Source organism: Bos taurus, chromosome 9 (assembly GCF_002263795.3).
Source record: "Bos taurus isolate L1 Dominette 01449 registration number 42190680 breed Hereford chromosome 9, ARS-UCD2.0, whole genome shotgun sequence".
NCBI classification, from domain to species: Eukaryota; Metazoa; Chordata; class Mammalia; order Artiodactyla; family Bovidae; genus Bos; species Bos taurus.
Genome location: NC_037336.1, coordinates 54271607 through 54283879, shown reverse-complemented (window position 1 = coordinate 54283879; position 12273 = coordinate 54271607).

Genomic DNA, 12273 nt, shown 5'->3' with positions numbered 1-12273 from the left:
CAAAATTGGGAAAGGAGTGCACCAAGGCTGTATATTGTCACCTTTATTTAACTTATATGCAGAGTACATCATGCGAAATTCCAGGCTGGATGAAGCACAAGCTGGAAGCAAGATTACTGTGAGAAATATTAATAACCTCTGATATGCCGATAACACTACCCTTATGGCAGAAAGGGAAGAGGAACTAAAGGGCCTTGTGATGAAGGTGAAAGAGAAGAATGAAAAAGCTGGCTTACAACAACATTAAAAAACTAAGATCATGGCAGCCGGTCCTATCACTTCATGGCAGATAGATGGGGAGAAAATGGGAATGGTGACAGACTCTATTTTCCTGGATTCCAAAATCACTGTGGACAATGACTGCAGCTATGAAATTAAAAGATGCTTGCTCCTTGGAAGAAAAGCTATGAAAAAAATTGAAGAGCATATTAAAAAGCAGAGAGATAACTTTGCCAACAAAGATGTGTATAGTCAAAGCTATGGTTTTTCCTGTAGTCATGTATGGATGTGAGAGTTCGACCATAAGAAAGTCTGAGCACCAAAGAATTAATGCTTTTGAATTGTGGTGTTGGAGAAGACCCTTTAGAGTCCCTTGGACTACAAGGAGATCAAACCAGTCAATCCTAAAAGAAATGAATCCTAATATTCATTGGAAGGACTGATGCTGAAGCTCCAATACTTTGACCACCTGCTGTGAAGAGCCGACTCTTTAGGAAAGACCCTGCTGCTGGGAATGATTAAAGGCAGGAGGAGAAGGGGCTGAGAGGACAAGATGGTTGGATGGCATCACTGAATCAGTGGACATGAGTTGGAGGAAACTCCAGGAGATGGGGAAGGACAGGAAAGCCTTGTTTGCTGCAAGGAGTTGGACACGACTGAGTGACTAAACAACAACAGCAACAATTCATCCAACATTCTTAGTTGGCTTTCATTTCATAATTAAGAAAATATATGTACCGAAGTTGCCAATGTTGCACAGTTGAGTAGAGACAGAGCTGAACAAACTCTGTCATTCAGTTTTAGTGGTATTATTTCCCTACACCCAACCTTTTTCTGACATGCACCAGGCTAGGCACTCAGAGTACACTTCTAGTCTTAACTTCTACTACTTTGTTTGGAAAGAAGTTTCATACATGTGTATCTCTTACCATAAGCACCTTGAGGGTAGAAAATATCTTTGGTTTCAATTCTTTTAAGAATATATAATACAGAAAACAGAACATAATAAAATAGAAGTTAAAAAAATACAGTCATTGATTCAACACTAAGTTTAATGAAATGCAGCATTCCCTGGAGCTTTTAAAACTGGCCTTAATTAGTGAGTATCTTTTCCACCATTATAGTCCCGGTGCTTGACATAGAGTAGGTGTGAATTAGATGTCTGTTGAACTGAAGAAAGATTCATATGAAGCTCTGCATATACAAAACATGGTATTCACACACGGTTTGTGTTGAACATTACCTATTGTTTTTCTGTTCCTCTTGGGCTTCTTGTAAGAAGATTGTAAATTCATCCCATATTTGATTGTTGTAACCAAATAATATTGGCATATGTAATTTCATTTTATTCATTAACTAAGATATTAAAAATAAAACTGTAGCTCTATTTCATATGTTATTATTTTTAATGAGCTTTTTATACAAAGTCAATTTTAGGGAAGTTCTATAAAGCAAACAGAAGCAATACACAAAAACTCCACCCCTTCCATAAAAGTAAGGCTATTGTATTGATTTAACATATTAGTGGGAGAAATTCTAGAAGTGTCCTAGTTAAATAGACTTTTAATCTGTCATTTACTTTAACAGTATAATGCTTGAGAGAGTCATAGTATCTGGTTATTTGCATAATCCCTGTGTTCCTTCCACCAAACATTTTGCTAAATTTAACACAGCTATTAAAACAGCATGGAACACAAATTTTTTAAAGTAAATGTTGACATGCATATCAATCAGTATTAAGATTTAGAAGACCATGAGTTGACTATTAACCTCATTTCCCCATTAATCATAATTCCTCCTAGATCACTAAATCTTAGGGACAGTAAAATTAATTCTTACTATTTGTGACAAAGCCCCGCAAATATCTTTTGGAATATTTAGTAGCTGGCTACAGTATGAGGATTAGGTTGGATAAGTAGTTACACTAGAAAACTACATGCTGGAGAAGCCCTGCACATCTTGAATAGATTGTTTAGAGTCAGAGTACACACATTCTTAGATACATTTCATCCTCTTTTCCATTTCCTCAAACCTCCACTACTTTCTCCTCCATCCAAACAATGTGTGATCTTGCTTCTTGCTTACCTAAGAAAGTAGAAGCTATTGAAGATGATTCCAGTGAGCCATGCCCTTATAGAATCACCTTCCCTTGCATATGGGTAAGATGTATAATTTACCTCTAAAAGAAGAAGGCAACGTTAATGGGTTATCATTCCTATAATTATTAAATGGCCAAGGTGAAGAGCTTTTGAGGATGATAATTTGAGATTGCTAATAGTTGACTTTAAGTTAATTGAAAAGTAGATAATCCTTGGTGGACCTACCTAATCACTTGAAACCTTTAAAAGAAAGTCCAGAGGTTAAAGACAGAAGACAGAGATATTCTCTTGCTGGCCTAAAGAAGCAAACCACCATGAGTCTAGAGCTTCAAGGAAATTAAATTCCCCAAAGACCACAGGAGTGGGGAAGAGGGCTCTGAACTTTACATGAGTCTTCAGTGCCAGTTGACACCTAAATTACAGTAGGTGAGACCCTAGGCAGAGAAGCAGGTTAAGCTATGCCAGGTATCCTAACTCATGGGAACTGAGATAATAAAATATATGTTGTCTCAAACTGCTAAATTTGTGATAATTTGTTACAGAGCAATAGAAAACTAATACCTGATGAAAGGAAAATAAGGCCAATATTCCAATACCACAGTCTTACTTGTATCATCTGTGCTCAGAAACTCTGTCAACCCTGCTTTTAACTATGAGTAATCTTCTAAAATTTGCTCTTGTTTGCTCAGACATTCCTCTGGCAATCGTCCCCTTTCACTTCTACATCATTAAGTCTACCCTCTCCAGTGAATCGTTCCCATCACCAAACAGGATCTGTTTTCTTCCAACTTCCAAAAGCATGCTCCCTCTGTATTATTCTTTCCAAATATATAACCCCAGTCTAGTCATGAGAAACCATAACAGACTTCACTCTAATTGAGGGGCATTCTGAAAAATAACCAGAACTCCACAAAACTGTCAAGATCATGAAACAAAGGAAGGCTGAGAAACTGTCATAGACCAGGGAAGACTAAGACAACATAGATATGAAATGAAAATGGTATCTAGGATGGATCCTGGAACAGTAAAAGACATTAAGGAAACAACTGCTGAAATCTGAATGAAGTCAGAAGCAACCTACTTTAGTTCCCGGCTTTGATACATATACCATGGTGATTCCTCACCTTCTTGACATCTTTGCTCAAATATTATCTTCCCAATGAAGCCTCTTTTGACTGTTCTATTTTGCTTTAGATTACACCCCACTATTTCCATTTAACATACACAGAGTGCTTACTTTTATATGATGAGGAATGAAATTAATGTGATATGTCCATGTCCAAGGAGTTCACAAACTTAAAAGGAAAGAATCATTTCTTCACAAGTTATCAGTTGTCTCTGATTGCCTAGTGTCCCTGAACCCCACTGATAAAAATTCTGTCCTTTATATTTGAAGAACCACTCTGTATATTCCTCATAGGATTATTAATCTCTATATTTTGGAGTTGGACATATGATATCAACTGGCAAATGAGTTTCCTCCCTTTGCTAAGTGATAGCTCCAGGGCTAGGCATGTGAACCAAGCTCAGTTGAGCTCTAGTAATACAGGCGGGGAACATTTCATAGATATATTTTGTCTGACATGGAAAGTTTCTGTCTGAGTAAAAGGCAACACATTGAAGAAAACAGAAGAAACAGGTAAAGAAATAAAGACTTGATAGTGTGTTTTGAACCCTCAAGTTCTACCCTGAACCATGCCTGCCTTTTGGCTCCACTCCATTAGCCAGTAAATCTTCTTTATCAAGTTAATTTTAGTTAGGTTTATTTCATGGAACAGAAAGAGTCCTGATTAATATAACTGCATATAGTCACATAAGTCTCAAAATAGAGGTTGATATGAAGAAGGCATGGGCTTCCCAGGTGGCACTAGTGGTAAAGAACCCACCTGCCAGTGCAGGAGACATATGAGGCCCAGGTTTGATCCCTGATTTGGGAAGATCCCCTGGAGGAGGACATGGCAACCCATTCAGTACTCTTCCCTGGAGAATCCTATGGACAGAGGAGCCTGATTGGCTACAGTCCATAGGGTAGCAAAGAGTCGGACAGGACTAAAATGACTTAGCACGCATGTACGCATGAAGAAGGCATTAGGAAGAGAAAGTTCAATCCCTTCTGAAGGGTTACAGAAGCATTCACAGAGGAGTCACTGAAGTCTTAAAGTCTAAGGGCTCAACATACAGGCAAACAGAGTTCTCACTATGTGCCAAACACTATTTTAAGTACATTACATACATTATGAAACAGATTCTAGTATTTTCACCAGTTTTGAGGTAGAAAGCAATACCTTGCCCAAGTTTACATCAGCTGAATTCCACAGTATGCTTTTTTTTTTTTTTTTTCAGGAAAACAAGTTTAATGGTACATAGGTCTTGAAATTTTTGCCATGTGTTCTGAGAATTCAAACTAATACACAGTTTATTCATTGTGGATGGATTTCCTTATGCCTGTGCACTAAGCCACTTCAGTTGTTTCTGACTCTTTGTGATCCCATGGACTGTAGCCCTCCAGGTTCCTCCATCCATGAGATTTTCCAGGCAGGAACACTGGAAGTAGGTTACCATTTCCTTCTCCAGGGGATCTTCCGGGCCCAGAGATTGAATCCCTGTCTCTTATGTCTCCTGGCTTGGCAGGCGGGTTCTTTACTAGTGCCACCTGGGAAGCCCAGGTTTCCTTATAAAGGGGTACAATTTGGGGCCTGAAATCATCGAACTTTGGTTTAATTAAGATGAACAACCTACTAGAGACCAATGGGTAAAACAGAAATGTGGCTTGAGAAAAATAATTATAAAGTTGTATAAGACTGTAAGTCTACTATCTATGAGCTGCTAATGCCTGAATGGAACTATTATTGCTGTGTACATACAATATCCTCAGATATGCAGATGACACCACTCTCAATGGCAGAAAGTAAAGAGGAACTAAAAAGCCTCTTTTTGAAGGTGAAAGAGGAGACAGAAAAAGCTGGCTTAAAACTCAACATTCAAAAAACTTAAGATCTTGGCATCTCATCCCATCACTTCATGGCATATAGATGGAGAAACAATGGAAACCGTGACAGACTCTATTTTCTTAAGCTCCAAAATCACCGTGGGTGGTGACCGCAGCCATGAAATTAAAAGATGCTTACTCCTTAGAAGAAAAGCTATGACAAACCTAGACAGCATATTCAAAAGCAGAGACATTACCTGCTGACAGAGGTCCCTGTAGTCAAAGCTATGTTTTTCGAGTAGTCGTGTATGGATATGAGAGTTGGGTCATAAAGAAGGCTGAGCACCAAAGAACTGATGCTTGAACTATAGTTTTGGAGAAGACTCTTGAGACTCCCTTGGATTGCAAGGAGATTAAACTAGTCAATCCTAAAGGAAATCAATCCTGAATATTCACTGGAAGGACTGATGCTGAAGCTGAAGCCCCAGTTCTTTGGCCACCTGATGCGAAGAGCTGATTCATTGGAAAAGACCCTGATGCTGGGAAATATAGAAGGAAGAAGAAGGGGATAACAGAAGATGAAATGGTTGGATGGTATCACTGACTCAAAGGACAGGAGCTTGAGCATGCTCCAGGAGATGGTGAAGGACAGGCAAGCCTAATGCACTGCAGTCTTTGGGGTCACAAAGAGTCAGACATGACTGAGCAACTGCACAACAAAACATACAATTTTGTACAGTTTCTTATGAAAATCAAGGATTCCCCCTACTGTGGCTGAACCACGGAATCAGATAGTACTCATGACAACTGCTTTTATGGGTTTGCAGGCGTTCTCTCCATGAATGCAATTTAGTCAAGCAAAGGAAAATAAACTGAGACTCAGTAGTGTGGTATTTTCAAATGCCTTATGTCTGAGTAGTAGTAGGGTGTTTTACAACAATTTTAATTTCTATGGAGAAAAGTAAGTATTTCTGAGGATGTCTTATGGTCTTATAAGAGCTGACAGTTTTGAGAGAGATTCAGATTTATTTGCTCACAGAATCTAGTAAAATCTAATACCGATTGATATAGTTTTTTTTTTTCCTATGTGCTATAGCTTCTTAAAGTTTTTCTCTCCTAAATAGCCCTTATAAAATATTCATTTTATTTAAACAATATCTGCTTTTCTGCAGACATGATTATAATGCCATGTAGACTGATTTCAGTCATCTCTTTATCATTAATGCAACTCCCAAAACTTTTCTCTAATTAAGATATCTCTCATTAATCGACAGTGTTCTTTTATTTCTTAGCATTATGGCATCATATATTATTACAATAGCTGAGAAAATACCTATTTTCTTTAATGATACCCTGCAACACTTCAGTCTTTTTGAATTTTTAACTTTTGTAGGCATAAATCCAAGCATTCATAAGCTGAAATAATTCTTCTTTATTGTGCACAGATTTCCAAGAACTCCAGAAAATGTGTTTTTATTCACCATTTAGAAGCATCCTGCCTTCTTAATGATAATTACTGTGCTCTAGGAAATAAAATATTTTCTACTCTGAATATGAGAAACGTATTTTACCTAACTAGCTTCAAGTGAGCTAACAATTCATTAGTGACACTAACACTTTAAAAAAATAATAAGCACTTTGGAAATAAACTTAAATGTATTTTCAAACTTTAAAAATTTTATCTTTTTATATTTGACTTTCTTTCTCTTTATTTCTTCCTTGCTTTATGCTTTTGCCCCTTCTTTTCCCTTCCTCTCTTCCTAGTTTCCCTCTTTTCCTTTCTTTTAAAAAAAAAAGCTTAGTGTTGCAAATGACATTTCTACAGATCAGATTTTTTTATAGGCAGAACTATCAGGATCCAGAGTAGACGCCATCAGAACTACAATGAGGTACTACCTCCTACTGGTCAGAATGGCCATCATTAAAATGTCTACAAATAAAAATCCTGGAGAGAGTATACATAAAAGGGAACCCTCCTACACTGATGCTGGGAATGTAAGTTGGTACAGGCACTGTGGAAAGCAGTATGGAGGTTCCTCAAAAAACTAAAACTAGAGTTGCCATATGATCCAGCAATACCACTCCTGGACATATATCTGGACAAAACTATAATTCAAAAAAAATGAAATAGAGTTCATAGTGGCACTATTCACAATAGCCAAGACACAGAAGCAACATTACTGTCCACTGACAGATGAACGACTGAGCCACTGAACTGAACTGAACTGACAGATGAATGGATAAAGAAGATGTGGTACATACATACAATGAAATATTAGTCATAAAAAGAACAAAATAATGCCATTTACAGCATCATGCATGGACCAAGAGATTGTCAAACTAACTGAAATCAGAAAGAAGAAGACAAATATTATATGATATCATTCATATGTGGAATCTAAAAAAATAATACAAATGAATCTGTCTACAAAACAGAAACAGACTCACAGACATATAGAACAGAGTTGTGGTTCCTGGAGAAGGAGGCAGAGGAGGGATGGATTGAGAGTTTGGGGTAAACAGATACAAACTATTACATATAGAGTTGATAAACAACAAGGGGACTATATTCAATATCCTATGTAAACCATAATTGAAAAAATATAAAAAAGAATACTTATGCATATTTATATATGTATGTATAACTAAATCACTTTGATGTACAGCAGAAATTAATACAACATTGTAAATCAACTATGCAATTTAAAAAAAAAGCAGGATGACATATCCTTTTTAACACTCCATAACACCATGCACAAAAATAAAATCAAAATGGATTAAGCCTGGGGGCACTCTCCGCCCTCCTTCTGATGTCTATGTCAGAAGCGTTCTCTGTCCCTTTTCATACTTTAATAAAACTCTGCTAAACACACACACACAAACACAAGGATTAAGCCTGAATTTAAGGCCAGACACTATAAAATTCTTAGAAGAAAATATAGGCAGAACACTCTTTGACATAAATTTGAGCAAGATCTTTCTTGACCCATCTCCTAGTGTAATGAAAATAAAAACAAATGGGGCCTACTTAAACTTAAAAGCTCTTGCACAGCAAATAAAACCATAGACAACACAAAAAGACAACCATTGGAATGGGAGAAAATATCTGCAAAGAAACTGACAAAGGATTAATATCCAAAATATACAAGTAGCTCAATATCAAGATAACAAACCCAATCAAAAACAAACAACAAAAAAATAAAAACAGTGGAAGACCTAAATAGACAATTCTCCAAAGACATACAGATGGTCAACAAACACATGAAATGGTACTCAACATCACTAGTTATTAGAGAAATGTGAATCAAAACTACAGTGAGGAGGAGGAGCTAAGATGGTGAAGGAGTAGGACGGGGAGAACATTTTCTCCCCCACAAATTCATCAAAAGAACATTTAAACGCCAAGTAAATTCCATAAAACAACTTCTGAATGCCGGCAGAGGACATCAGGCACCCAGAAAAGCACCTAAGTCTTCGAAAGGAGGTAGGAAATAATATAAGAGACAAAAGAGGGAGGGATGGAATTCCGTCCCAGGAAGGGAGTCTTAAAAAGAGAGAAGTTTCCAAACACCAGGAAACCTTCTCACTGCCGAATCTGTGCCGAGCCTTGGAAGCACAGAGGGCAACATAACAGGGAGGAACAATAAATAAACAATTAAAACCCGCAGATTGTGAGCCCTACGGTAACTCCCCCAGCAGAGAAGCAGCGCAGACGCCTGCACACGCCATTGGCAAGCGGGGGCTGGGCAGGGAGGTGCGGCGCGGGCTGCATCACTTAGGGTAAGGTTCTGGCCTGAATACCATGAGCGCTATCTGAACGAAATAATTTGGGCTAGCAAACCAGACTGTGGGATATCTACCACGCAAAAAGCCAGCCCTAACCTAAGACACCGCCAGGCCCGCGCACAGCACAAAGGACTGAACAGAGATAGCCGGCTGCAGTCCATCCCCTTCTGGTGACAGGCAGCCAGAGCCAGAAGGGGGCAATCGCAGCCCCAGAGAGACATTATCTATAAAACTGTAAGCAGGCTTCTTTGCTAACTAAAACTTCTTGGGGGTCTGGACAGTCAACATCTGCCTGAGAAGGTGCGCTGGTTGTACACCTAGATAACCCAGCGGTGGGGAGGCGATAAGTCGCAGCATTGGCGCTCGCCAAACACCTCATCACCTGAGCTGTTCGGACCTGGGAAGGGCACAAAACGCAGGCCCAACCGAGTCTACGCCTCTGAGGACTACCCGAGTGCCTGAACCTGAGCGGCCTGGACCTGGGAGATGCAGGCAGCCCAGGGCCGGGCACGGATGGTTCCTGGCAGAGCAACCTAGAGCCTAAGCAGTGTGGGCAGGGAGGCTACATGCGCTGTGAGCTGGGGCAGACCCAGTGTGGCTGAGGCACTGCGAGGACACACCAGTGTTATTTGTTTGCAGCATCCCTCCCTCCCTCCCCACAGCGCGACTGAACAAGTGAGCCAAAAAAAACAAAATAAAATAAAAGTGTCCTCCACCATCCCCTTTGTGTCAGGGCGGAAACCACACACTGAAGAAACCAGCAAACAGAAGAAGCTATAACAGAGGGAACCGCCTTGGAAGCTACAGGCAATAGATTTAAACCCTGTAGTTTAGTTAGTCGGTTAATACCGACTACATAGGAAGGGGCCTATAGATCTTGAGAAATATAAGTCGGACCAAGGAACTAGCCAAAAATGAACTGAACCCACAATACTCACAACAAAACCAGAGAAAGTCCTAGATATATTTTTACTATTTTTACGATCATTCTTTCCTTTTTTTTCTTTTAATTTTAAAAAAAAAATTTAAGTCCTCTATTATTCCTTTAATTTTCACTTTTATAACCTATTACTTTGCAAAAAAAAAAAAAACACCATTTTTTAAAGCAAACTTCATATATACATTTTTTATAATTTTTTGACCTTGTTTTTTTTTTTTTTTCTTCTTTTCTTTAACATTGTATTTTTGAAATTCCACACTCTACTCTAGATTTTTAATTATAGTTTTTTGGTATTTGTTATCAATTTTGTACCTATAGTTTTTTTTTTATAATTTCTGTGACTTTTTTTTTCTCTGTTTCTTTCTCTTCTCCTTTATATAACATTGTATATCTGAAATTCCAAACTCTACTCTAGATTTTTAATTATAGTTTTTTGGTATTTGTTATCAATTTTGTACCTATAGTTTTTTTTATAATTTCTGTGACTTTTTTTTTCTCTGTTTCTTTCTCTTCTCCTTTATATAACATTGTATATCTGAAATTCCAAACTCTACTCTAGATTTTTAATTATAGTTTTTTGGTATTTGTTATCAATTTTGTACCTATAGTTTTTTTTTATAATTTCTGTGACTTTTTTTTTCTGTTTCTTTCTCTTCTCCTTTATATAACATTGTATATCTGAAATTCCAAACTCTACTCTAGATTTTTAATTATAGTTTTTTGGTATTTGTTATCAATTTTGTACCTGTATTTTCTTTATAATTTTTGCGACTTTGTTTGTTTTTGGTTGTTTTTTTTTTTTTCTCTCTCTCTCTCTCTTTCTTATTCTTCTTCTTTTTTTTAACATTGTATTTTTGAAATTCCAAACTCTACTCTAGATTTTTAACTTTTGCTTTTTGGTATTAGTTATCAATTTTGTACCTATATTTTCTTTATAATTTTCTCGACCTTGTTTGTTTTTGTTTGTTCATTTTTTCTCTCTTTCTTTTCCTTCTTCTTTTCTTTAACATCGTATTTTTGAAATTCCAAACTCTACTCTAGATTTTTAATTTCTGCTTTTATGTATTTGTTACCAATTTTGTATCTTTAAGAACCCAATCTTCAGTACCCATTTTTCACTAGGGAACGAGATTACTGGCTTGACTGCTCTCTCTCCCTTTGGACTCTCCTTTTTCTCCACCAGGTCGCCTGTGTCTCCTCCCTAACCCCTCTCTACTCTACCCAACTCTGTGAATTTCTGTGTGTTCCAGATGGTGGAGAACACTTAGGGAACTGATTACTGGATAGATCTGTCTCCCTCCTTTTCATTCCCCCCTTTTATCTTCCTGGCCACCTCTGTCTCCTTCCTCCTTCTTCTCTTCTCTGTATAACTCCGTGAACATCTCTGAGCAGTCCAGTTGTGGAGTGCACATAAGGAAGTGATTACTGGCTAGCCCACTCTCTCCTCTATTGATTCCACCTCATCTCATTCGGGTCACCTCTAACTCCCTCCTCCCACTTCTCTTCTCCATGTAATGCTGTGAACCTCTCTGGGTGACCCTCACGGTGGAGAAACTTTTCATCTTTAACGTAGATGTTTTATCAATGGTGCTGTATAGAAGGAGAAGTTTTGAAACTACTGTAAAAATAAGACTGATAACTGGAAGCAGGAGGCTTAAGTCCAAACCCTGACTCCAGGGAAGTCCTGACTCCAAGGAACATTAATTGACAGGAGCTCATCAAACGCCTCCATACCTACACTGAAACCAAGCACCACACAAGGGCCAACAAGTTCCAGGGCAAGACATACCAAGAAAATTCTCCAACAACAAAGGAACACAGCCCTGAGCTCCAAGATACAGGCTGCCCAAAGTCACCCGCAAACCATACACATCTCATAACTAATTACTGGACACTTCATTGCACTCCAGAGAGAAGAAATACAGCTCCACCTACCAGAACACCGACACAAGCTTCCCTAACCAGGAAACCTTGACAAGCCACCTGTACAAACCCACACACACAGAGAAAACACCACAATAAAGAGAACTCTGAAAACTGCCAGAATACAGAAAGGACACCCCAAACTCAGCAATTTAAACAAGATGAAGAGACTGAGGAATACCTAGCAGATAAAGGAACAGGATAAATGCCCACCAAACCAAATAAAAGAGGAAGAGATAGGGAATCTACCTGATAAAGAATTCCGAATAATGATAGTGAAATTGATCCAAAATCTTGAAATCAAAATGGAATCACAGATAAATAGCTTGGAGACAAGGATTGAGAAGATGCAAGAAAGGTTTAACAAGGACCTAGAA